Consider the following 27,853-nt stretch of genomic DNA (forward strand, 5'->3'; position numbering starts at 1 on the left):
CGATGCAGAATCCCCAAGAGTTGGAGATCACCTCTCATGCACCAGAACTACCATACCATGATGAACATGGTGAAGTAGAGGGTGACAACATCAATGGCGTGTGTTTGACATGGAAAGACTTGTGGGTTATGGTGCGCGATGGACGGACCAACGAAAGCCGATCCATACTTCAAGGTATCACGGGATATGCCCGTCCTGGGGAGCTCCTAACTATTATGGGTCCTTCTGGTTCTGGAAAATCCACCCTCCTTGACGCCTTAGCTGGTATTGCTGCAAAGGAACAGTAATAATTATCAAAACTTTTATAACTGCTTTAGCTGATATCTTGTATGCAGGGAGATTGGACCCCAAGACTAGGAAGAGTGGTGATATATTAGTTAATGGGATCAAGAAAACCCTAGCATATGGGACATCGGTAAGAACTAAGCATATGTAGGAAATATTTTTTTATTTGGTTCATCTGGATCTTCTTTGGTCTACTTTACGGTTTACAAAACATATAGTAAAGTAAAATACTTTTATATAAAACTAAAAACTATTAACTAACTATATGGTAGAGTTATTGAGAAAATATTTAATGGTTAAGTGAGTAAGAGGGTAAATATGGATTCACTATTTTGGATACGTACGTCATAAACTCTAAAGATCACCTATAACCTCTTTCATGTCTCCTAAGTTTTCGTTTTCCATTTTTATTGGGTTGAATTATTTAAAAAAGTTTGAATGTCAAATCTACTTAATTATATTACAAAAACTAAACAAACAAAAAACCGAATATGCTAGGCTGTGTACAAAGATCCTATATACTCAACTATACATGTAAAAATGTATTAATTAAAATTATATGCATTTAATATTAAGAATAATTATACGTATATAATAATAGCCTAATTGTTGTTTTCATGTTGACTGTGTGATATATGTTTCAGAACGAATTTAATAGAAACACAAATGAGTACACGATATTTTGGTAAACCTCTCGTATTACTATAATCAATTCAGTTATTTCATATAATAATATTTATTTATGACTTTTTTAATAAGTTCTTGATATATTTAACCCCATAAACCCATTACAACATTAATGAATTCCATAGGCTTAATAGGTCCAACTCGGTCACCTACACGTGACGAGCCTAATAATATGGAAATTACCAACAATCACCCCCTGATTTCCGACTAGAAACTAGGAGATCTTCAACGCCGAGCAATCTTCCCATTTCGTCAAACTTGATTCTTGCAAGTGTTTTCGTAAGAATGTCAGCTCGTTGTTCCTTGTCACTAATATGCTCCACCGCTAACAATGTTGACTTTACACCCACATGTTGCAATTGCCATCCCTCAGTAGCTGAAATGGCAATGAGCATACGTACGGTTTCAAGTCTCGCCACCGAAGCAAAGACCTCCTCAAAATTGACTACAGGTTGTTGCACGTAACCATTTTCCATGAGTCTTGCTTTATGTTTATTAATCGAACCATCTGCGTTTCTTTTCACCTTGAAAACCCACTTCAATCCGATAGCTTTAGCCCTTCTCGGTAACTCCGTCAACTTGCATGTGTCGTTACGTTTAATGGATTCGAGTTTCGTTTGCATAGCCTTTATCCACTCTGGTTTGGATTTTGCTTCACCAAAATTCCTCGGTTCACCTACTTCTAACAAAAGAAGTTCAATGTCCTCCACTTTCAAACATAGGACAAAATCATTGAACTTAACCGGTGCGATCGGAACACGCGTAGATCTTCGTAAGTTACTTTCTGGTTCATTAAGTGCCTATGTCGCTAAATCAGTTGCTGATATCGCTAAACTTGTTGCTAAGTTGTTGAAATTAGCGACCCGAGTATCAGATGTTGTTGCTAAAAGTGCTGGTGGGCTGTCTGAATTAGCGACAGATGTTGGCGACAAAGCTGAATAGTCGTCGCTAATGTTGTTGCGTCAATTGGCTCGGTTACAAGTTTCCCAAATCTAGTATCAATAACCCCGTTTTCATTGTTTTGACCCGAATTAGACCAAACTCACTTCTTCTTCTCGTTAGAAACAACATCACGAGCTATGGCAACCTTCTTGGTTTTCGGATCGAACAACTGATAAGCTTTGGACCCGTTCTCGACTCCGATATGCACTAAAATCCTCAAACGATCGTCAAGCTTTTTCAAGTGAGTGCCCACTATCTTTGCATACGCCACACAATCGAATACTTTAAGATTAGCAATATTCAGTTTCTTTTGTTTTAGCGTCTAGTATGGGGTTTTTATCCTTTAGGGTACATGTAGGAATCTGATTTTCGTGGTACGTTGCATGTCGGATTGCCTCACCCCATAAGTAATTCTGAACACACATTGCTTTTAACATACTGCGTGTCATCTCCAATAAGGTTCGGTTCCATCTTTCAACCGCTCCGTTTTGTTGAGGTGTATATGATGCCGTTAGATGTCTTTGAATGCCTTCCATGTCAGAAAACTTGTTTAACTCATGTGAGTTAAACTCACCACCTCGGTTGGTATGAAATGTCTTGATGTTTTTCTTGACATCTCCTTCAACCATTTCTTTAAACTTCTTAAAAGCTTCAAACGCCTCATCTTTAGCCTTCAACAAATACGTTCAAACAAATCATGAGTAATCATCGATTAAAACAAAAACGTACCTATTAATCGCTATTTTTGGAGGGGTAATCTCTCCACACAGATCACCGTGCACAGGTTCTAAGGCTCGAGTTGCCCTAAAAGCTACGAATTAGGAAATGATTGCCTCGTTTGCTTCCCGACCAAACACGATTCACATAACTTGTTTTCATGGGTAACGCCATACATCCCTTCAACCATCTCCCTCCTAGCCATTAGCTTTATTGACTCGAAGTTCATGTGACCAAACCTAGTGTAGGTCCCAAAACGACCATCCGAACGGTTTTGCTCTTGACACGGTTTTCGAGATAGGTGCAGTAAATTCAAATGACCGAACATAAATAATATAATGATAAGATATAAATGAACTATCTCGTTGTCGGTTAAAAGATTGATAACATTGATAACAAAGAACCGAACTCACCCAAGGAGAGCTCCCCTTGGGTGGGTGAAAACACCTTACAAACACACACATGAAAGTAAACATAAAGTCCTATTTAAAGCTAAAACTAAACATTCTAGAAGATCTCCTCACTGTTGAAGCTAAACTCGTGCACCGAAGCTCTCATCTCGTATCTGGATTTCGCGCCACTTCAATTATAGACTTGACCATAATATATTTAATAGGTTTCGTAATTTGATATCGAAAGTCACTAAAATAGGCCATACAATCACCCCCTTGACTTATCATATCAAAAAATTTGTTGAACCATGTCTCGTATCTTCACGAATCAACCCGATAAAGCCGAAGCCTCTTCAATCACCCCCTAAGGTATGATCCACCCAATTTATTCATGAAGGAGTTATCGCTTCTTTATGCATATTGGATCTTTAAGCAGTATAGGCTCAGAAGAACTACCGGGGACAACGATCAAATGACAAAGCTTATTATTTATATGAATAAATTATTTAGGTAACTCACTCCTAATAAATAAGTATCCCAGATTCTCATAGCCCACATTTTCAAGTTGAGTGTAACACCCCGAACAAAGGCGGCATAACATGTCGGGGTGCAACGGATTGCTCAAGAACACTAGACACTATTAAAGTGACAATATTTAAACAACTCATTCGCTTCATTTAATCAACATAAATAACACAACATCGTTCATACAAAATAACACCAAATATAAGAATTTACTTGTTCATTCTTCTAATAACCTAAACTGTCTCAAATAAGATAACATCTTCGAACTTCAATCAACCAATAATCAAACCTATAACAATGCATAAAATAATATTTGTCAACACGAATGTTGGTGAGCAATTTCACATTTTCAAGTATGTATAATATGAGGCAAAATCCACAATTCGTATATGAAACTATAAATAAAGGCAACAATTGCGCTATATAAATCATAAATAAATGAGGATCCGTTCTAACAGGTAACAACCGACATACTTGGATAATGAGGCCCTATTCTACTAGCACAAGGCTAAAGTAGTTAGGTGTGCGTATGATCATACTTATTGAGGCTCAACAACAACATAAATAAACAATCGTGCATGTAAAGCATATGAAGCATATAACACACAATAGGGCAAATATTCAAGTATCATATACTCTAGACTTTGGGGTTTGAGAATCTAGTATCATAATTTGAATAGGTATGCATGTTACCCCCAAAGTATAAAATTGAAAACGGGGGATGAAATGTACTCACATGACATAAGTAACTTGAATGATTAGTTTGCGATAAAACGGAGAAAGGTGAGTTCAACGAGCAAGACCAAGATTAAAAAAGGGTCTTAAGTTAGTAGATGGTCTTAAAAGCTTTAAAGTAAAATAACATGACTAGTAAGATAAATAATTAAAGTTTAAAGGTTAAAATGTAATTACATATGAAATTAAAGTAATGGTTTTTGAAAAGTAAGTTTACTCGAAATTGGGACTCGGTATTCTATTAATTTGTTTTACTTAACCTTTGTTAAGTAAATATTTGGGTAAGGTTGCAATATTGCAAGATCCTTTGTTAGGTAGATACCAAAACGAGATTTTTCGAGTGTTCGGATTTGTCGGTTTGAGTCTTGATAATTTGTCAAGCTCGAAGCCAAGATTCCAAGTAACAAGTGTTATGAGATAACTCAATGAAATCAAAAGAAACTTAACCAAGTGTGTAGTTCTATTAAGAAGAACCCTGGCGTCCGTTAAGCGAGTGTTTGGTTTTGTCGGTCCAAACTTGTTATAAGATCAAGTTGGATCCGACATGCCAAGTATTTTGAGAAAATAATTAAAATTAGTTTATAATATAGTTTTAGAGAAAAATACGAGATTCGGTGGCCCAAAACACAACTAGTGTGTCTTAAGCGAGTGAACTCGGTTTAGTTCGGTCTTGGTTCGGTCCTTGACTCGGAATAAGACCGAGGATGGTTACCACATACCTAATACCATAGAACTTATTAAAATAAACTTTGAAATTATAATATACAAATCTTACATGTAACATATTAATAAATCATTTTAAATATAAAGCATTTTAACGAGAGTTCGGTGTTGGTTCGGTCCTTGACTCGGAATAAGACCGAGGATGGTTACCACATACCCAATACCATAGAAGTTATTAGAAAAAAACTTAGAATTGATAATACTCAAGTCTTACATACAATATGTTAACAATAAAGTATTTAAACAAAAGTTCGGTTTTGGTTCGGCTCTTGACTCGGGATGAAACCGAGGATGGTGGTCACATACCCAAATACCATTGAACTATTAAAATAATTTGGAAACTAAAAGTAATAAGGACTAAACAATATTAATAAGCTTAAACATAATTAAAGCATAAATTAAAGTGTTTAACAAGGATATAATAGTCCTCCATGTAGCCTTGCGTAGCAATACAACTAAACCGACATGGCCAGAGAAGGGATAGCCAAGGAAACAAGGGAAGTATGTTTTAAACAAGCTATAACAACAAGCTTTGATTAACAAGAATTAGTTAGAAACAAAGATTAGTATTAGTTTGACTTTGAGAAGTCAAACTATCAAGAGTTTGGAGAAGAATACTTAGATCTAGATTGGGAAGAGTTTGAGGTGAATGAGCATACCAAAATGGGATACATTGGTCTTGTTTATATAAGGAAAGAGTGAAGGGTTGGCCATAATGTTGCTGTTAAGAATTACATACATTTGGATATGTTTAAATGGTCAAACAATGCACAAAAGAACAAGAAAAATGAGCTGGTGGTCTGCAAAGAGGCCTAGGTACTGCGCGACCCCATGTGCTTGGTGGTCGCACGGCGCGGAGCCCCTGGGGGGGGGGTGATTCCATATTTTGTTGTTTGAAAGTTTAGTCCCTTAAGTTTGTTTTAACTTGTTTTAGCCATAAAAGGATGTTTTAAGGTATCGAAAAGGATGTTTTCTTGATCCAACAATTGTGTAACATAAATGAACATAAAACAAAACATTTAATTAATAACGTAGGATCCGTAGGACCAACACGGGTCGTGTTTCCTATACAAAAACAAATACAAGTTAAACCGAAAATGACGAATGTCACATTGAGAGCTTAGACAATTAAATTCCCTATTAAATCCAACTTGTATAAAAATCATCACCTTAATAAATAAGTATCTCGGATGCTCGTAGCCCAAATTTTCAGGATCCAATTCTTGAACACCTTAAAAATAACATAAATAATATGCTTTGAACACAGTCCAATAATGACGAAAAACCCGAGCAAATTTTGACTTTCGTCAGTTTGGTCAACCCAAATAATAATCACTTTCTATGCCAATTTTGTTTTTCACATAATCTGCCAATTTGTGGTCAAATTGCCATGCCCAAGTTATGATGACAGGTCCACGTTGAAAAAATGAATCACTAGCCCAACCCAACACAATCAATTTTATGATTTGAATCCCATATCCACCCATCATCAATCAGCAAACCCAAAAGAAAAATAAATCAAACCTTGCAGATGGTTTCAACGATGAAGATTAACAACAACAAAAAAAAACCTAGCATCTTCTAGCCGCCTACATACATGTGAACAGAGGTCACCTCGCCGGAATTCGGACATCAACGGAGAGATCTGCAAGTTGCTCGAAACATTTGATTTGGTCAACTCAAACCGCCATCCCCACCTAAAATCATCAAATCACCGTCGATGTCATAAAACCACAGGTGACCCTCTGGTCGAAAAACCATATTCCGAAAACATAAGCCTTCAACCATCATTCTCCTATCATGAACAACCATTCATCCAACCACCAGTTACCTTTCTGGCCACAAAATCGAGCTCAGACGTGTCACTCTCTGTCAACACAATACACCACAACCATCTAAGGTCACAGACACCGGTAGCCAAAAAAACATGTGCAACTTCCTTTTTTTTTACCGAAATACCGACCTCTTACAACGAACAGAGATAACCGACAATCACCAAACTGAGTATTGCAGTTTGATGTGTGCATCTCCAATATCTGAAATCATCGCCGGAGAAGAACCGTAAGATTTACGGATTTTCGGCGTATGGCGGAACGGTTCCCAAAACGCCCGGATCAGGCAATTGTAGATCCCGAACATCCGGATCTACAAGGAAAATGCTTCAAACATGCTTATTTCCCACTTTATCTCCAACTTTGTTTCTTGATCTAGAAACTTTATTTTCAAACTTTAACGGGTTTTAACGTCTCGGTTCAGGTAATAGCTGAAATAGAACCCGAATATCAAGAGAAAAGTTGAATCATAAGATTCAACCCGCTCTGATACCAATTGTAGGTCCCAAAACGACCATCTGAGCGGTTTTGCTCTTGACACGGTTTTGGAGACGGGTGCAGTGAATTCAAACGACCGAACATAAATAATATAACGATAAGATATAAATGAACGATCTCATTGTCAGTTAAAAGATTAATAACATTGATAACAAATAACCGACCTCACCCAAGGTGAGCTCCCCTTGGGTGGGTGAAAACACCTTACAAACACACACATAAAAGTTAATATAAAGTCCTATTTAAAGCTAAAACTAAATATTCTAGAAGATCTCCTCACCGTTGAAGCTAAACTCGTGCACCGAAGCTCTAGTCTCGTATCCGGATTTCACGTCACTTCAATTATTAACTTGACCATAATATGTTTAACTGGTTTCGTAATTTGATATCGAAAGTCACTAAAATTGACCTTACACCTAGCATGCCACAACCAACTAGTTTCTTTAATTCGGCTAAGTAAACTAACCGGTTTACTAATCTTTAATTGTATCTGGTATAGCCGATTAGAGGAACGAGTCACCCTCATCAATAACCTACATAGCCCATCATGCATCTTAAGGTAGTTATCTTTTATATGAATATCACACACGTGTTCTGAGGCTTGACTTAGACTCGGTATAAAATAAACATCTGTAAACAAACGAAGTTCACCAGTTTTTGCCTCAAATAAAATCGACCCCTTACCGCTTATATCAACATAAGAGTCACCCCCAAAGTTAACCTTTCCCGTGACATGATTGTTAAGTTTAGAAAAGAAAGACTTGTTACCCGTCATGTGGTTACTCTCACTGTTGCCAAATACCATTCATCACCATCTTTGGACTTGTAGTTTCCGGGTATAACCTTCTTTTCATTCAAGAACACTATTTCTTGAATACACTCCATCATAAATAAAGCAGGATCCTTTGTCTCGGATGCTTCAGCTAACTTTGCTTTGCCTTGAACTATTTGTTTTCGGTTAGGACACTTACGGACAAAGTGTCTAAACTCATCACATCGATAGCATTGAAGCTTTGAGAGGTCCCCGATTTTGCCTTTATGTTCACGGTGTTCCCGGTTTATGGAGTTTTCTTGATGACCACGGTTTTGACTCGACCCGCGACCACCTCCTCATCTCTCTCCTCCATGTCCACGACCTCCACAAGTGGACTCACGATCATTATACCGATTACTTGAGGATTCAAACATTTGAAACACAAGCTTACCTTAGGTTTTGGAGTGCATATCTTTTTCCCGAATCCACTCCTCGTATGCTTTTAAACGTCCCATCACGTCTTCAAGGCCAACAGCTTTGAGATCCAAAGTTTGTTCAAGAGAGACAATAATTTGAATAAACCTACTTCGAGGTAAACTTGAAAGGAACTTCTTGACCATCTTAGTTTCCTCGATCATCTCTCCTAAACTCGCCGCCTTCGACGCCGTACACGAGAGTTTCGCCACAAACTCATCAATGGTCTTCGTCTCTTTCATCCTCATACGATCAAACGCGTTCATAAGGGTTTGCAATCTTGCCTCTTTAACCTGATCAGCCCTCGGATTACGCGTCTTAATCGCCTTCCAAATCTCCTTGGCCGATTCAAGATTACCCACTTGCATGATTGTCGCTTCCGGGATCCACTGATAAATTAACGTAGTCGCGATGTTGTTTCTATCATCATCAGTTACACCTGGGTCAATGGTATCCCAAAACTTATGCACATTCAATAGTACCTTCATTCGAATATCTCATACCGTGTAATTGGTAGAGGTAAGCATGAGACCTTGGAACGCATTTGGGTTCATGCTCCCGCTCACACCATTCGTCTTCACTGCTTCCTTATCACCCATCGTTCTTCGTCAAACCGTAACCATGAAAAGAATTAGTTTAAGATTTCTTTAACCAAGAAAATAAAAAAGAAACCTTTTACTTATTTATTTTTTTCCTTTCTTCGTATCAAGCGAACCAAAGAAAAATAATAAATCAACTTTACTATTATTTTCCTTTGAACTCCTTGTCGGCACAAATTTAGCAAATGATCAACTTCTTTGACTTTTATTACCAATCAACTAATCAAGAATTATTGCTCTCTTTTAATTCAACTCAATACAAAATTCTCCCAAACCATTGCTTATTAAAGAAATAATCATATATATAATTAACCTTGGAATAAACTAATGAAGAGTTTTAACAATAATCGTTGTTTGTCGTGTTCTTAACAACCTCGTCATTGACTTAAAATCAAACAATAATTAATCAACAACCAAACATAAGAAAATCAAATCCCATTGAACAAACTACTAACTTCATTACTTTGTAGAAGAGCGAGGTGATATTGTTGGACCCCGGATTAACAATCAATAACAATTAACAAATTTCAGATCTGTGAATATCCGATTAATACTATTAAAGATCTAGCTCATAATTAACCTTGATTTAATGTTATGTATGTGTATATATTATCAATATATTAGATTTATAATGTTAAGGTGAAGCTTGAGAGAGAGAGAGAGAGAAATTACTCAAAATCCTTTCTGTTATTCTCAAAAACTTACATTAAAGTGAGCAGTAGTTCACTATATATAGAAGGTGATCTGGTTCGCTAACATCCCCTAGCGAACCAGCTTCCCCTTCGTTACATAAATTAACATAACAAACCACCCCCTGGTTCGTTAACATCCCTTAACGAATCAGGAGGGAATACATTATAATATCTTAGTTCGCTAACATCCCTAGGGAACTAGACTTAACCTTAACGAACTAGTTAATAATAAACATTAAATATTACATTAATTAATAAATAAAACATTAACGATAAATACAAAGACTCTAGACGCAAAACCGTGCATTAACAGACACCCCCTCGTCTTGAGCTCTTTGTCTTTAACTTATTTGAAGCGCTTGGACTGCCAATCTCTGCAACTATGAATTCCATGTTCATGACACACACGAACGACTCGTTGGAATTGCATAGTCAGGTCATAATCTTTTTGGCGTTCAAACAAAATCTGCTTCCTGTGTAGCACGTCGTTGTCTGTCTCTGATAAATTAACCAACCACATTGGGTTGATTATCTTGAGGAGCTTAGTCTGCAGTCCTCGACCACGAACAATAACGGCCTCGCCAGTACGATTGTCATAGTACCAACGGTTGAAAGACAGATAAATATCTTTAGTCATTTTCTTCACAGGAACCTTTTTCATCGTCTTTGGCGGCTTCACTTTCAAGACAAGTTTCTTCCAGCCGGTCCTTGGATCAATCTCATCAATGCGCTTACGTCTTGGGACCTGGGGTTTGAAGAATTTGAAGCCATGATTGACCTCGAACAGTAAGTGTTGATGAAACCACTCAGCCATTCGGTGACCCCCACGATTGATAAATGGACGTCTCGTGAGGGTACGTACATCCCAACGCGGTAGAGTTAAAATATCCATTATCCTCTCGTAATACTGGACACCCTTTTCCCACTTTACTATACATACCTTAAGGTCAGAGTCATAAGCCCATGAAACAATATCACCGTGTACCTTTGAAACAATCTTGAAGGTAGTCACCTGATTAGCCTCAATCCAAGCAGCAACAGTATCTTTTCTTTCTTGATCTACATAACGTAAGCACTGATAATTTTACCCACTTTCTGACGTTTGAACCATCTTTCTACGTCCTCATCAGTCACTTCTTTGAGTGAAGGAACTGTTCGCTGCACAACCTTTTCCAGGTCATCCTCAGTCTCTTTAATTACTTCTTCATGAAATACCGGAGCACCTTGATCAACGTTTGCGTGTTGGTACAAGTCCGGGTACTCTTCAGCTGTAACATCCTCCATCTCAATCTCTTCATCCTCATAAATAAAGTTCGTGTTCATAAATAACAGATCAACTTCCAATTCTTCCTCAGTTATCACCTTGATATCGGGCTCAATCTCTAAAGCAGTCAACTGATCGTCATTCAGCCCAAGCAAAATCGAAATCTGCTCCCGTGTCAAGTATCTAATCACAAACTCACCAGCCTCTATCTCATCTCTGTTTACCACACTACAGACTACCCCTGATCCACCAACAAATACCACTATGTTAGCTGCAATCATTTCAATTGGCTTGACAGCTGTTGGATCTTGATAAATAATTATCTGCTAGCTCGAATCATCACCGCCACTAACATCTGCACCAGAGGATGAACCATGCGATTGTTTAGGCTCACCTCCTGCATCAGACTCATCAGGATCATCATCGTTATTCTTAAGTTTCTTGAGGGCATCTTCTTTACAAGTTAATTGTAAAATCAACTCTTCTTGTTCTTTTAATTTCACCCCCTGAGACTCAACAATCGTACGTAACAAATTAGTCTCTTTTTGACAAAAAGAAATATAACTCATCATTCGTCGTTGATTCTCCATGAGTCGTTCTTGAGTTTGACGGTCAGCTGCCATTTGATTTTCATATAGATGTAGCAGATTTAACAACATTTCAGTTTGACGACCTGGTAGCAAGTTGTATACGGATTGATGAACAGGTTGAACAGGTCCTTGAGGCCGAGTAATTCTCATGAAGGAGACATCACTAGGCGGAGGTGGAGGAAGAGTAGTTGTTGGCGGAGGAGGAGGTCTCATTGATGTGGTAGAAGATACTGTAGACAACACAGCAGGAGGCCTCGGTATTTCGGTTAACGCCATTTGAGGAATAAGACCGAGCCTCTCATGTGACACCATTGTCGTCGTCAAGGTGAGCATCAGAGTGCTAGTTGTTAGCGGCACCACTGAGCTTTGAGGAGTTGATTGACGTGGTGGTGGAGTTCCAATAATTACCCCAGCCCCAGCAGACACGCGGGGCTTCTTTGATGGTTCACCAGTAGCTACAACTTTACCCTTTCTTTTTCTTTCCAGCTGAGCTTTCATGGTGGCAGCTAGAGCAGCATCGACTGCATCCTGTTGTTCTTTAAGAGCACGTTCACCAGCTTCACCATCACCATCATCATCTCCACCATCATTGTTCCCACCTTCTCCCCCTTCACGCTCGGAATCCGAATCATCGTGGATCCAACGCTCATTAGGAGGACATACGTAATCCGGATTGATTATATGGCCAATCATCCATTTATCTTGTGGATTGTCTTTTCTATAAATTAACATACGATGCACCATTTCAGCTTTCATATGTTCCATATCAAGAACATCGTTCACCAACGATCGATCAATCACCAAATTCGGAATCAAATCCTGAATAATTAGCTGTAAAAAGCGAGGGTACATCAAGAACTTCTTTGACGGTAGAGTTTCCTGAACTTGCTCTTTCAGATGATCAAAGATGAGTTCTGAGTAGTTGAAGGGCTTGTTCAGGATTAGAGCAACAAATGCCGACTGCAAACTTAGTCTACATTCATCAAAACCACCGCGACGTCCACTCATACAATGAAGTAAAACATGCAACAAATACTTGTATGGTGGACACAACCCATTCTTGTTCAACACAGATTTACGAATATCACCTCCTTAATTCAAGCGTGTGAATAAACCCCTAAGCAATGTCCTGTTAAATTCACTCGGGTTATCATCATTATCGTCAAATTGAAGTACTCGACGAATGACCTCAACATCAATCGTAATTGGAGTCTGATTAATTGTAGCTCAAACCCAGTTATCTGCCTCAACATATTCCGCCGTGTTCCAAAATTGTCTGATTATACTAAGATACACTTTAGGTTTAGCAGTGATTGCATAGTATATCTTTGAACGTCGCAAGAAAGTTAACATAACTCCAAACGTTCACAAATCAGTCACATCGTGATCAACATAAGCACAGATGTTGTGCTTCTTATCGAATGGCAGTAAGATCACTTCAACTTGTTGATCTTGTTGTTGTGGTTGTCCTTGTGGAGGTTGTTCTTGTGGTGGTTGATTTCGTTGTTCTTAATCAGACATGGTTGACTGTATAAATAATATCAAATGTGAGAAAATATAAGTGTAATTAATCTATTTACATATTAGAAGATTAAATCCTTTAATTAAATCCTTTATTAAATAATTTTTTTTTAAATTTTAATTAATGTCATTCGCTAGGAATCACTCTGATTCGTTACAATAAGATAACGAATCAGGCAATTTGCTATCAAGTAAATATCTTAACGAACTGAACATAGCGAATTACTATTTAATTTTAACGAACTAAACTCTAGTTCGTTATATTTTAAGCGAATTCAAATCTGATTCGTGTAACATCTTATTTGCTTAGCTAGTTCGTGATAAATCTTAACGAATTGGACACGAAACAGTTCCAATTCGCTAAGACTAACGAATGGTCATAACTAAGACTTGTTCTTTGACTTCACAAAGTCAAGGTCAAAATTAGGATGAACACAGATAGTCAACCAGATGAACCCGGGAACGATTAGGCCATAACTATCGTCGAATCATCGCAATAATGAGCTTGGTGTACTCGAAATTACATTCGTAATCGAAGATGAATGAGATTAATACTCAAAATCTCTAAGTACATAGGTTAGACGAACCTACTGTAAACCCAATAACACAAAACAATAATTAACCCGGCAAACAACAATCAAATCATGAATGAAGCCCACCAAGGGTATCGGAATATGATTCCGATCATAATTACATCAAAATCATACAGTTCTGAACATAAATTATACACAAATGGATTTCAAACCATCGGAAACCCTTAAACTCTTAAAAGTTCATAATTTAACTATCAATTCGTAGCCATTTTTGACGAAAATTATATCGCCATGATCGGCTATACCTTAGACACTCAAATATATCCTTGAAATATCCAAACAAGAAAGTCGAGATTTCAAAGAAAATTTGAACAGGGTTTCTTAAAGATAAAGGAAGAAGGCGAACAGTGGAAGACTGTTCGTTTTCTTGTCTTATATAACATTGCACGCAACCCGAGGTACAGCTTGTACGAATCAGACGATTCGTTTAAATTAAAGTTAACGAATTAGCCCATTAGCTAACTCAATTCGTTACCTTATGTTGGCGAATCGCTAATTGATTCGTTAAGTTAAAGTAGCAAATCAAGACATGATTCGTGACACGATTCGTTACAAGATTCGTTAAATATGTATAACGAAGGGATGATTCGTTACAGAGTGCGGAAGCGAATTAGGTTAGCGAACCAGAAGCTAGTTCGCTAAAGAATCACCTAGTTCGTTATCCATAAATAACGAATTGGTTTTTTAACGAAACAAAAACTGTTATTTAATTTTAAAGAAATAATTAAATGAATTAATTAAATGAATTAATTAAATAAGTTAGGTTATCAAGAGACCTTTTATCCCGACAACCAAATACTTTAAAAAAAACGTTTCAGTTTTCCGAAACATAACTTAAAATTATTTAAGTATTTTGTACAAAGAAGACGAAAAATATTTAAAGAATGTATTTACAAAAGAATATCCGGTCCAAAAAAATAAACAATCTTTTTGTGTTTTTCAATGATTTTATCAAAAGCACTACATATTTTTGTATTTTTGTTGAGTTTGAGCAGAGAATCATATTGACTAAATTGCCCTTCCATCACAGTTTTATATTTCAGTGATATTATGACTGGCGATAAGTCTGTCATTGGTATTGTTATCTACATAAATCCAATAACACACATTCAAGTATTTTTGTGATATGATTAATTTGTTCAATTAAAGCACAGAATATCAGAAACTATCAGCCTCTAATCTTGGTTCAGGCTTAATTTGATTTTTGCCAAATCACCCCAACTTGACTTAAATCATTATATTGTTGATCAAAATATTTGATACCAATTTCAAAATTTTGAGCAATGCATCAAGTTTCATTTACTGTGAGTGAGTATGCACGAGTCCATCTGTCGGCTTACATACATTGTATCCCCTGGGGTCCGTTTCTTAATGGTATTAAGACGCACGCAAGGGAGGAACAATTGTATGACTAACAGCGGATTTGATCAAGTCAGTAATTTAAATTGTACAAAGTACAGCGGTGATCAAGTTTAATGACTTTGGGTTTGCTCTAGAAAGCGAGTGAATTATTCATGCTTATGAATACCCAGACGGTTAAGCCGCATAAAGACTCACAATGTCCAGAATCTTAACGCTTGTTATTTGCTTTATTTTATTTATGGGTGATCAACAAATATAAGGCTTGAGTATGACTGGTTTTTACATTTCTTCCATCCTCACCAAGACTTTTTCTAGAGACTAACACCCCTTACAATTTGGCGTTTCTTTATGTTTATATCACATACTTTACTCTACTGAGTTGTTTTAAGATCTACCAATGCACCGATGCAATTAAGCACACAGTCTTTTAAGCTTACATTTTGCTGAATTTGGGGTCAAGATAATCAATGTACTATCATGTTCTCTTTTGGCTTCAAAAACTCAAAATTTTGAGGAGCATAAAATAAAGAAAAGATAAATTTAATCGCCCCAGTTAACTTAAATTTATAAATAAATGGCTAACCATCAATTCACAAGTGAATAATAGGACCAAGACATGCAAGCATGCTTCACAAACTTAAATAACCGACATAATTTTCAGCGAGAAAATAATCTAAAAATCTTTTTGGTTTTTCTCTATACTAACTTTAAAAACACAATATTTTTGTCTTTTTCAAATTTCTTATAAACAAAATAACTTTCACAATCTTTTTGTATTTTCGGATTTTTCTGTACAAAACATAAATCACATTCTTTTTGGTTTTTCAAAAAAATTTTAAAATGTTTTTGGTTTTTCTAAATATTTAAACAAAAAACATTAAAGAACAGAAATCACAATATTTTTGAATTTTGAATTTTTAATGTTTTTGGATTTTATCTAAACAATCGAAAAACACACTCTTTTTGTATTTTCGGATTTTCACCCCCTAAAACCAAATAAATTTTAAAAGGAAAATATGACAGAAAATAAAGACAGTCATCCTTGTTTAAGGATATCAGCGAGAGTCTTCAATCCGTTTAAATCAAGCAAAAATTTAAAACGTGTTTTGTCAAAAGCTTTAGTAAACAGATCGGCTTTCTGAAAATCAGTATGTACTTTCTCAAGATCGATTAATTTCTTTTCATAGCAATCCCGTATAAAGTGATATCGAATGCGATATGTTTTGTTTTAGAATGTTGAACGGGATTCTTGGTGATACTAATAGCAGCAGAATTATCAATCAAAATAGGAGTAGTATGAAACTTCAAACCGTGGTCGCGAAGATGTTGTTGTATCCACAAAATCTGGGAACAGCAACTCGAGGCTGCAACATACTCATCTTCGGCGGTTGAAGTGGAGACCGTTGTCTGCTTCTTACACTGCCAGGAAACAAGCCGGTTTCCTAAAAATTGACATCCCGCAGTCGTTGATTTGAAATTGATCTTGCATCCTCCATAATCTTAGTCTGAGTAAGCAGTAAAATCGAAAGTATCATCCTGGGGGTACCACAACCCGATGTCTGGATTTCCCCTCAAATACTGAAGAATTCTCTTGACTGCAGCTAGGTGAGTCACTCGTGGACTTGCTTGAAACCTATCACAAAGACAAACAGCAAACATAATATCAGGGCGAGAAGCTGTTAAATACATTAAAGAACCAATCATGGCACGATAAAGAGTAGGATCAACGGAATCCTCCAATTCATCCGGTGATAAATTGTGCCCTACAGGAAGAGGAGTAGAAGGGATTTTTCCGACAAAAATCTTGAATCGGCTCAAGACGTCATTCACATACTTAGTCTGGTGAATAAAAATTCCGTGAGCAGACTGGTGAACCTGCAACCCTAAAAAGAAATTCATCTCTCCCATTGAGCTCATCTCGAACTTTGTTTGCATGGACTTCTCGAACTCCTTACACAATGTGTCGTTCGTAGACCCAAAAATAATATCGTCAACATAAATCTGTACTAGAAGAAGATCATCACCAATAGTTTTATGAAATAAAGTGCAGTCAACAGTTCCTCGTTTGAAGCCATTATCTGTCAGATGGTCGGCGAGCGTGCCATACCAAGCTCTCGGGGCTTGATGGAGACCATACAGAGCCTTGTGTAGTCGGTAAACACGGTCTGGATAATCAGAATCTTCAAAACCAGGTGGTTGTTGGACAAACACTTCCTCTTTTAATTCACCATTGAGAAAAGCACTTTTAACATCCATTTGATAGACCTTAATATTCTTATAAGCTGCATAAGCCATGAAGATTCGAATTGACTCTAATCTTGCAACTGGAGCATATACCTCTGTGTAATCAATACCCTCTTGCTGATGAAAACCTTGCACCACTAGACGTGCTTTGTTTCTGACAATCACCCCTCGATCGTCCCTTTTACACTTAAATACCCACTTAGTCGGAATGGCTTTCTTGACTCTAGCAGGTTTGTCTATTAAATCCCAAACACCCAAACGTGCAAATTGCTGTAATTCTTCTTGCATAGCTTCTACCCAAGAAGGATCTTCAAGTGCCTTACGAGTTGTCAGTGGCTCAACTTGAGATAGAAAGCAATAGAATTTAGCAATATTCACAATTCCCGAAGAATGTAATTTAGTAGAAGCACACAATACGTTATTATCACTTGACGAAGCAACTTGATGACGTGTACGAACACCCACATCAAGTTCTCCAATGATATTTTCCTGTGGATGATATCCATGAATCCGAAGAGTGGGATTCTCAGGAACAACAACATTATCAAATAAGTTAGTGTAATGTTCACCCAACTCGGGAGACGAAACATTATTACTGTCAAGATCAATAACTTGAACTTCAGCTTGATCATCATCAGAAGAAGTAGAAACATTATCAATAGCAACTGGAGAAACTACTTGAGGTCCTTCAGTTGGAGCATCTGGTTGAGTTTCAACATCATTAGAACTTGAAGATCTTGGAATGGTCAAATGATCTTCAAAGTATGCTCGAACCAGATCTTCATCGCTGTGTTCAGTCGAAGGAGTGAATGAATTAAATAAACTATCGTAATCAAACATCCAGTCTGGACCTCTCCCTTGAGGAGGAGTTGTGTACTTTTGACAGTCCACATGGTACCATTCTTCAACACAACCTGATGTGAAATTAAAAACCTTTTTCTTTGGAGATGCATATCCCAAGAAATAACCTTCAATAGCTTTTTCTTCAAATTTACCCGAATCCTTCTTCAACATTGTACACGGACACCCTAATGGTTCCAGGTACTTTAAATTAGGTTTTCTATTATTTAAGATCTCATAGCTTGTCTTCTTGAGTAGTTTCATAATTAGAACTCGATTAAGCGTATAACAAGCTGTATTCACTGCCTCATTCCAGAATTGGACAGGAAGCTTTGAATTAGCAAGCATAGTATGTGCAGCTTCAATCAGAGTTCTATTTTTCCGTTCAGCAACACCGTTTTGTTGAGGTACATAAGGTGCACTACATTCTTTGTGAATTCCCTTTTGAATACAAAAGAAATCCAATATAGTGTTTTTGAATTCAGTACCGTTATCACTCTGGATTCTCCTCACCTTTTGTTTATACAGTGATTCGATCTTAGTAATAAGATTTTGCACCAAAACCGATGTTTGATCATTTGAACTCATAAATAATACCCAAGAGTATCTTGAATAATCATCAGTCACTACAAGACAATACCAGTCTCCAGAAATACTCGCATGATTCACTGGACCAAACAAATCCCTATGAAGTCGTTCAAGAGGAGTATCAATGGAATTCAATAACTTAGAGGGATGTGTCTGCTTCTTCTGCTTACCCTTTTTGCATGCAACGCAGTGATCGGATAACTTAAATTCTTTAACGAGACACCCTCAACTAAGTCATTTGCCATTAAATAATTCATCTTTCTGACATGTATTTGACCCATTCTACGATGCCATAGAATCGAGTCTTTCTCGGTTGCTTTCGAGACAAAACATGTTTCAATCGATGTGGATACTTTAGAACTCATATTTAAGACATAAATATCATTTGATCGTGGTGATCGCATGACAACCATGTCCTCGGGAATAACATAACCCGGTTTCAAGATAAGACATTCTTTGTCATTAAATATCATAGTATACTTTTTATCACAAATCTGCGATACAATCAATAAGTTATGATCAACTTTGTAGCAATAATTTACTTTCTCGAACGTAACGTGGCCATTTGAAACTTCACCCTCTTGTGTGACCATGCCTTAAGAATTCCCTGCAAATGCTACATAACCCCCTTGAATATTTCTTACGTTGGTTAACAGGTCGAGATTCCCAACGATATGACGAGAACATCCGCTATCCATGATCCAGTTTTCACCAGAAATGGTCTTGGATGAACCCTACACACAAACAAAAGTGATTAGTTTAAAAAGGCAGCCTAGGCCTCAGTCTTGGGCACCTCGTGGTTTTCTCTTTGATCATTAACTTTAACAGATTTCAACTGTTGTTCAGCTACTTGTGAATAAGTTACCGGCTTCCTAGACTTTTGTCATAAATAAGCTGCCTGAACAATGTTTAAATTCTTGTTTTGACATATGGGCTCAGTTGGAATGAATTTTAGTTTCACTTGACCGTGTGTCTCATTGACATGAAGAACCTTCCGAGGATTCATATTAGAGAACAAAATATGAGTATCATCAGCATACGACACAGGTCGTTTCAGGATCTCCTTGACCAATGGAATTGGCTTAGATTTGTCCTTGATAAAAGGATGAAGATTATGATATTTCTGCTGACTACAATTCCTTACAACATGACCCTATTGACCGCATAAGAAACAAGTTCGCATGTCTACATGATGATGTTGTGAAGTAATTGGAATAAATGATGCAGACGGTTGAAGATGACTCACATTTTTAGTCATGCTCTTAGCAAACTCATCAGATAATTCATATTTTTTCTTTAGAATAGTTCGAAAAACTTTTAAGTGTATCTATTCCTGTTGACTTCACAAAGTTAACTTTCTTAGCTTGTTTTACAAATTGTTTTGCCTTAGTCAATGGGTCAGATTGAACTGATGTTTTTGTTTGTGCATACACACGTTCAAGTTCTTGATTTTTTGAAGTTTCATTGACAAAAACACTCTTAATAAGTTCAGGTTTGATAATACTTATTGGAATATCATTTTCAGTGAACATCGTATCCATTCCCTTTAACTTAAAAACTCTAACCGATGAAGACTTAGAACTTGGAGGATTAATAAAACTCATTAAGTCCTCGTCAGAAATCTTTGGTTTAACTGACTTCTTTGCCCTCACTGGTTTGGTTTTCACAGTTTCTTCCTTGTTCATTTGAGATTTGAATGAACCATACACAACTTCCTCAAACTCTTGAGGTTCGCAAAGAATATGATTAGAACTAGGAATGTTCTTATTCTTGTGTATAATCTCAGGTTCAAACACATCCTCAATAATCACTTTGTCAAAATTTTCAACAAAGACCTTTTTACTTTCCACATGAGGTTTTTGAGGAGCAACTTGGGGTTTGACAATTTCAGATTTAACCAATTTAGGTTTTTCAGAAATCACAGATTCTTTTTGACTCAAATCCTCTTCTTTTCTTGCAAAAGGATTAATTTTATAATCATTATGAAAAGGTGGTGGAATTTCAATAAAACCAATACCTTTCTTGGAGTCTTTTTGTTTTCCAGATACCTCAATAATTTCATTCAACAGAAAAGATGAATTTCTAAATTTCCCCAATTTATTCTTCAACTCAAGAACCTCATTCTCAAGCTCAGTTATCTTAGAATGATGTTTCAAAATTTCCTAAAACTTTTGGTCATTAATGGTCATTTTCACAGATAACTCGGCTTTGAGATCGTGGTTACTTGTCGACAATGCTTCAATCTTTTCTCGAGATCTCCTTTGAGATTCAAGAGATTGTCGATAAGTATCCTTAAGAGAAGCAATTTCTCTTATAAGATTATCATTTTGATTTTTCAACGCTTCTAACTTAGATTTGTTAGATTTACAGTCAACACATGATGTTTTAACAACTGAAGTAGCAGAAATAGAGTTACTAACCTCAATGATCTTGGCCATACAAGTAAACATTGATTCAGAAGGCTTGTTGCAAGAGTCGTCAGAATCAGATCCAGAATCGTTATCAGAAGACATCTCACTACCAGTAGCATCTTGACAATCTTTATGTAACCCAAACATAGCCAAATGTGCTTGAACATCATTGCATAATAACCGTTGTGACCAATCAGTTCCATCTGCTAACATTGTTTGTGTTGTAGAAGAAGATGGTTTCTTTTCAGCATCACTTCCTCGTAGTGTAGAAGCATTTTGACTTTGACCACGAGGTCCAGTGTATTCTTTCCTTGGTTTGTCACATTCCTTCGCGAAATGCCCAAATTCTTGACAATTATAACACTTTACTTTTAATTTGTCAAAACCCAACTTCTTATTTAAAGCTGGAAGATCTTTTCTGATTCTCTGCATGAATCTTTCAACTTTACGAACGATCATAGCCATGTTCCATTTTAAATCCATGATTTCTAGATCATCTGGATCTATCTGATCATAGTCCTCATCTGTTAAATCACTAGTGGCAATCTTACTACTCACTAAGTTTTCATATGAATACATAAAAGCTGTCAGAAAAGCAAAATTTTGCTCAGCTTCCTTCATATTAACACTAGGTGGTGTAGCAAATGGATTGGTATTAGTTGAACTTCCAGAACCATCCGAATTACCAGCAGAGTAGAAACAAACTTTTGGATCATTAAACATAGTTGATTCTTTTTCACTTGTAGCATGAGTAAGAAAAGCAGTGATTGGAGAGATCGTTGAACTAAGAGGCATACTTCCACCATAGAAAGCTGGATCTTGATTTTCTTTGGAGGATTTTTGACACTTAAGATCATATTCTCTAGCTTCGATCTTTTGTAGAAATTCAAGTGTCGTTAAGTCTTCATTCAGAAAATAATCATTTTCTTTCAAAACCATTAGAAATGTTGAGTAGGAACTTGGAAGCACACTTTTAATAATGTCAATTTTATCTCTTTCCGAAATTTCCATTTTCATCTTGTCCATTTCAGCAATTAAATGACTAAATCTTGTAGTCATCTCTTCAACTGTTTCTCCTCTCAATTAATTAAAGTTTCGAAACTGAAACTTGAGCATCACTTTCTTACTCTCAGCTGTGTTTCCCATGCTTCTCATACGCAGATGTTGAAATAAAGACGCACATCTCTTGATACTACCAACTTGATGAAAAATATTTTCTGGTAATGCCATAGTCAAAGTAGAATATGCTTTTATCTCGATTTCTAAAGCTTTCTTCTCTTCTTGTGAGTATTGAGAAACGGCTTTAGGAGTATACCCAATAGTATCATCACCAATCATTGGTGCAACATAAACTTCATCAAGACAATATGAGCAGTCAGGATGAACAGATCCCAAATGTGCGCGAAATCGAGGTTCCCACTTGGCAAAGTCACTGAACTTCATCAGACGTGGACATTTAGAATGTGAACCTATCTCGGTATGAAGTTGCAACATCTGTTGCATCAACATATTTTGAGACGCTAATGCATACATACCAGCCATTTTTGAAAATTTAAGTATTTAACAAATCAAAGAGTGAAATAGATTAACGAATCAGTGAACAGTTATAGCGAACTGTGAATAGTTATAGCGAATCAATCCTTAAAGAAGTTAAGACTAATCAGTAACGAAGCACCTTAACGAATGAGGTGAGTGTTTTAACGAATCAAAAGTCAACTTAACGAGTCAACTTAACGAATCACGAGTAAGGTTAACGAATCATCAAATGGCGAATAAGATGATGGTTTAGCGAATCACAAGTCAACTTAGCGAATCACAAGTCAACTTAACGAATTGACTAAACGAATCACAAAGGATTAGTTTAGCGAATCAAATGATAATCAGGAACGAATCACTAAGAAATGCTTAGCGAATTAATATAACGAATCAGCTACAGTAGACTAGTGAATTACACTATAGCGAATCAGGTTGTTACAACCGTTTGTAACAAACTCTAACACCTTATGCCACGTGGCAAAGGTTGTTATGACACAAATCCCAAGAAGAACACGTGTCACACGAATCGGTTAATCTAGTTAACGAACTAGATAACACGAACCAATAACTCACACGAATTGATTAACGAACTGGGTAGCGAACTAACACTGTTGATAACGAATCACCAAGAAAAAGATAACGAATTACATTCATCTTCAAATCTTCAAAACTTCAAACGAATTTCTAGAAATTTTGAAGATCAAACCCAGAAACTCAACAATACCAAATTCGTAATACAAACTCGTTACTCAACTAAAATGCACAAATAACCTACCAATCTACTCGTAAACCAAATCCGAATCCAATACACATAACCTCGTAACCGATTAACACCTTAAACCAAATCAATTTGATCAAAAACAAACCCCTGTTTCGGACTTAAACCAAAACCAAAACCAAACCACACAAATTCAAATCAATCCTCAATCTCTCTTAATCCACACCTATCCAATACCTTAAACAACAAAAATTCCATTCAATCCGTCCATAATTCAACCAAAGTAAACACAATTTTATTCAAAATCAAATAAAAACTGAAAAACTTGATAACAATAACAAATAACACATCAAATCAAGTGTAAAGAGCACCAACAGCTCTGATACCACTTGTTGGACCCCGGATTAACAATCAATAACAATTAACAGATCTCAGATCTGTGAATATCCGATTAATACTATTAATGATCTAGCTCATAATTAACCTTGATTTAATGTTATGTATGTGTATATATTATCAATATATTAGATGTATAATGTTAAGGTGAAGCTTGAGAGAGAGAGAGAGAGAAATTACTCAAAATCCTTCTGTTATTCTCAAAAACTTACATTAAAGTGAACAGTAGTTCACTATATATAGAAGGTGATCTGGTTCGCTAACAACCCCTAGCGAACCAGCTTCCCCTTCGTTACATAAATTAACATAACGAACCACCCCCTGATTCGTTAACATCCCCTAACGAATCAGGAGGGAATACATTATAATATCTTAGTTCGCTAACATCCCTAGCGAACTAGACTTAACCTTAACGAACTAGTTAATAATAAACATTAATTATTACATTAATTAATAAATAAAACATTAACGATAAATACAAAGACTCTAGACGCAAAACCGTGCACTAACAGATATATATCGTATACCTCAACTTCATTAAGTTGCTCCAAAAGTCAATATTGAGTTATTGACAGAATAGATTGTAGTCTTATTTTATCTCCAATAGACAATTAAGAAATGTTTTTAGGAAGCGCGTATATCATAACGTGCAAGGTGTTAAAACTGATGTAACAAAGGTTAATGAGTGGGTATCACTCATTTCACGGGTGAGATCGAGACGTCAAAAACAAGATGGGTTAAAGTGTTAACCGGCTTAAAATCCTCTACACTAACACACAATAATTTAAAATTTATTTTTAAATTAAATTAAGGCAAGTTAAGCGAGGATAAACCATTTCATTTAGATGAAATGATGTAAAAAAAGGTAAAGTGATGTGACACTTACACGGGCATTATATTATATTAGTAATAACATATTTATTTAACGTTCATTGGAAGTGATGTTTTCAAACTTCTTTACACTAAAGTTCTTGAACCATGATTGAGGATATACCATGCACGTTTGTTCGTTATCATTTGTTATCTCGTGCAACACAACTAAATAACGAATAAATAAAACGTGAAAGTATGAATCCTGAATTCCTAGAGCTCCTTATAAAGCTTGTTGGGAAACCTGTTTTCAGACTTGATTACTTGCCTTTAGTATAACCAAGTTGGATTTCTCCGCTGTTCATTATACACCAATTTCACATTACTAAGAGCATTCACACTAGCCTTTCTATAAATTTATGAGTAGGTTCCGTAAATTATAGAAAGTTGTTGTAAGTAGAGAAGAGAGAAATGTTGTTCATCAGTATATTTAGGAAGACATTGTTCACCTCAATTAATTTTTTAATAGTTTTTGAAAGTGGTTGTGAGTGAAGAAAAAAGAAAATGTAATGATAAAGGATAACAAATTAGTATTTAAATTTGAAAATGAGAGAAAATATAATGATTTTTAATTTAGGTTTATGTGAATGCTCTATCTTGATAGGCTTTAAGTAATAATTAAATTCCAATACAACTACGCTTGAAAATTTCTTGCGCAAAAGATAAAAACATATCGTACTAAGGTGAAACATTCAATAATAAGTTCTTGTAGTTCGGTTTTGTAGATTAGTTAGGAAATCGCATGATTTTTTCTTCTGGATAAATAGATACGACACAGAGAAAATAAAATTTTGTTTTAATCTAGACAACATAAGCATATAATGTAATTAAGATTTATGACATACACACGTATATTATCCTAAATTTATTATTCCTATTTGAATTTAGAGATGGCCGGACTGATTGTTATAAGAGGAGGCGTAACAAACAACTTATGAGTGGTAATATTTTAGTTAATTGAATCATGAAAACCCTAGCATATAGGACATTGTAAGCAATAATAATACCAAACATACTTTTATTTGGCTCATCTAGATTTTCCATGTTCTAATTTTTGGTAAATAACACAAAATTACTAACTGAAAACTACGCACGTCCTATTTACAGGCTTATGTGACTCAAGAAGATGCACTAATCACATCACTTACTGTTGGTGAAATCGTCTACTATTCAGCGCAGCTTCAACTTCCGGACTCCATGTCTAAATCTGAGAAGAAAGAGAGAGCGGAAATGACTATAAAAGAGATGGGTCTTCAAGCTTCAATGGACACAAGAATTGGAGGGTGGGGAGATAAAGGCCTGAGTGGAGGCCAAAAGAGACATGTTAGCATATGTATTGAAATCTTAACTCGACCTAAGCTTCTCTTTCTTGACGAACCAACAAGTGGCCTCGATAGTGCGGCCTCATACTACGTGATGAGCAGGATTGCAAGGCTTGATCAACACGAAGAAAGGACCATCATTGCATCAATTCACCAGCCATGCAGCGAAGTATTTGAACTTTTTCATAATCTCTGCCTTCTTTCTTCTGGAAGAACGGTTTACTTCGGGAAGACAAGCTACGCAAATGAAGTATATATGACTATCAAACTATCTTCAATATGGTTTTGCATTGAACAAATGTGAACTAGTTCTGAAAATAAACTAAATTTGTATCTTGTTTGGTTGTAGTTTTTCAATTTGAATGGCTTCCCTTGCCCCAATTTCAAGAATCCTTCTGACCACTTTCTTCGAACAATAAACAAGGATTTTGATGAGGTAACTTCTAACAGAACACATCGTATTTATTAATTGTTTTCTATGATTCTAGTAACGTTATTGAAATTCACAGGATATCGAACTAGGTTTAGCTGGAAGGAAACCTACAGAGGAAGTTATCAACACCTTAGTAGATTCCTACAAGTCATCTAGTACCTACCTAGAAGTTAACCATAAAGTTGCTGAAATATGCAAAAAGGTGAACTAGAAATTAATAAATACCAAAAAAACATGTCATAATAGACTGTTCTGATTGTGGTATTTCTTAGGGAGATGCAGCACATGACAAAGTTAAAGACCATGCTAGATTCTCAACCCAATCTCTTATACTCACGAAGAGGTCTTTCGTCAATATGCACCGTGATATTCGCTACTACTGGTTGCGCCTTGGTATCTATATAGTATTGTCCTTAGGTCTGGGAACACTATACTTTAAAGTTGGATCGAGTTACAGTTCGATTGAGGTAAAACACTATACTAATATATTGTCTATACACCATGGCTACAACTTCTTAATTAAAACTATCAATACAAACATGTAGGCTAGAAGTTCGATGCTAATGTTTGTGGCTTCGTTCTTAACATTGATGGCCATCGGGGGGTTTCCCTCATTTGTGGAGGACATGAAAGTATTCGAACGTGAAAGATTAAATGGACATTACACACCCACGGCTTTCAATATAGCCAATACGCTATCTTCAATACCGTACTTGTTACTTGTATCCGTGATACCAGGGGCCATAGCATACTAGCTAACTGGACTTCGTGAGGGGTTGGATCACTTTGCATACTACATAGCCATACTCTTTTCTTGTATGCTGACAGTTGAGAGCCTCATGATGATAGTCGCAAGTGTAGTTCCAAATTATCTGATGGGAATCATTGTGGGTGCAGGGATACACGGCCTCATGACTTTAGGCGGTGGGTTCTTTCGCTTACCCAATGATTTGCCTCACCCGATTTGGAAATACCCATTTTTTTACATTGGCTACCTTAAGTATGCCTATCAAGGATTGTTCAAGAACGAGTTTGAAGGTGTAAAGTATGTATATGAAGAAGAGGGGGTGAAAAAAATCGTTGATGGAGAGTATATATTAAGGGAGAAATGGCAAGTTGAAATGGGTTACTCCAAGTGGACTGATGTGTTGATAATATTAGGGATTCTGGTAATTTTTAGGGTCTTATTTGGGGTTATAAACATGATTGCTGAGAAGGTTAAGTCAGGTCGAATGACTTTGGTGTTCTCTATTCCAGAGAAGTAGAAAGTGCAAGTGATAGTCAATCCTCTTGGCACACCATCCCATTGA

At 36.4% G+C, this 27,853-nt stretch overlaps 1 pseudogene across 1 annotated transcript; it reads left to right on the forward strand.

The window, feature by feature from the left end:
- Positions 1–27,853, forward strand: LOC143560167 (ABC transporter G family member 1-like; annotated as a pseudogene). The gene is made up of 7 exons (XR_013140067.1): positions 1–264; positions 336–415; positions 25,896–26,360; positions 26,460–26,546; positions 26,620–26,745; positions 26,816–27,010; positions 27,089–27,853. The product of XR_013140067.1 is annotated as an ABC transporter G family member 1-like (transcript).

Source organism: Bidens hawaiensis, unplaced genomic scaffold, assembly GCF_021521415.1.
Source record: "Bidens hawaiensis isolate Kalapana, Puna unplaced genomic scaffold, B.hawaiensis_p1.1 tig00020231_1, whole genome shotgun sequence".
Taxonomy (NCBI): Eukaryota; Viridiplantae; Streptophyta; class Magnoliopsida; order Asterales; family Asteraceae; genus Bidens; species Bidens hawaiensis.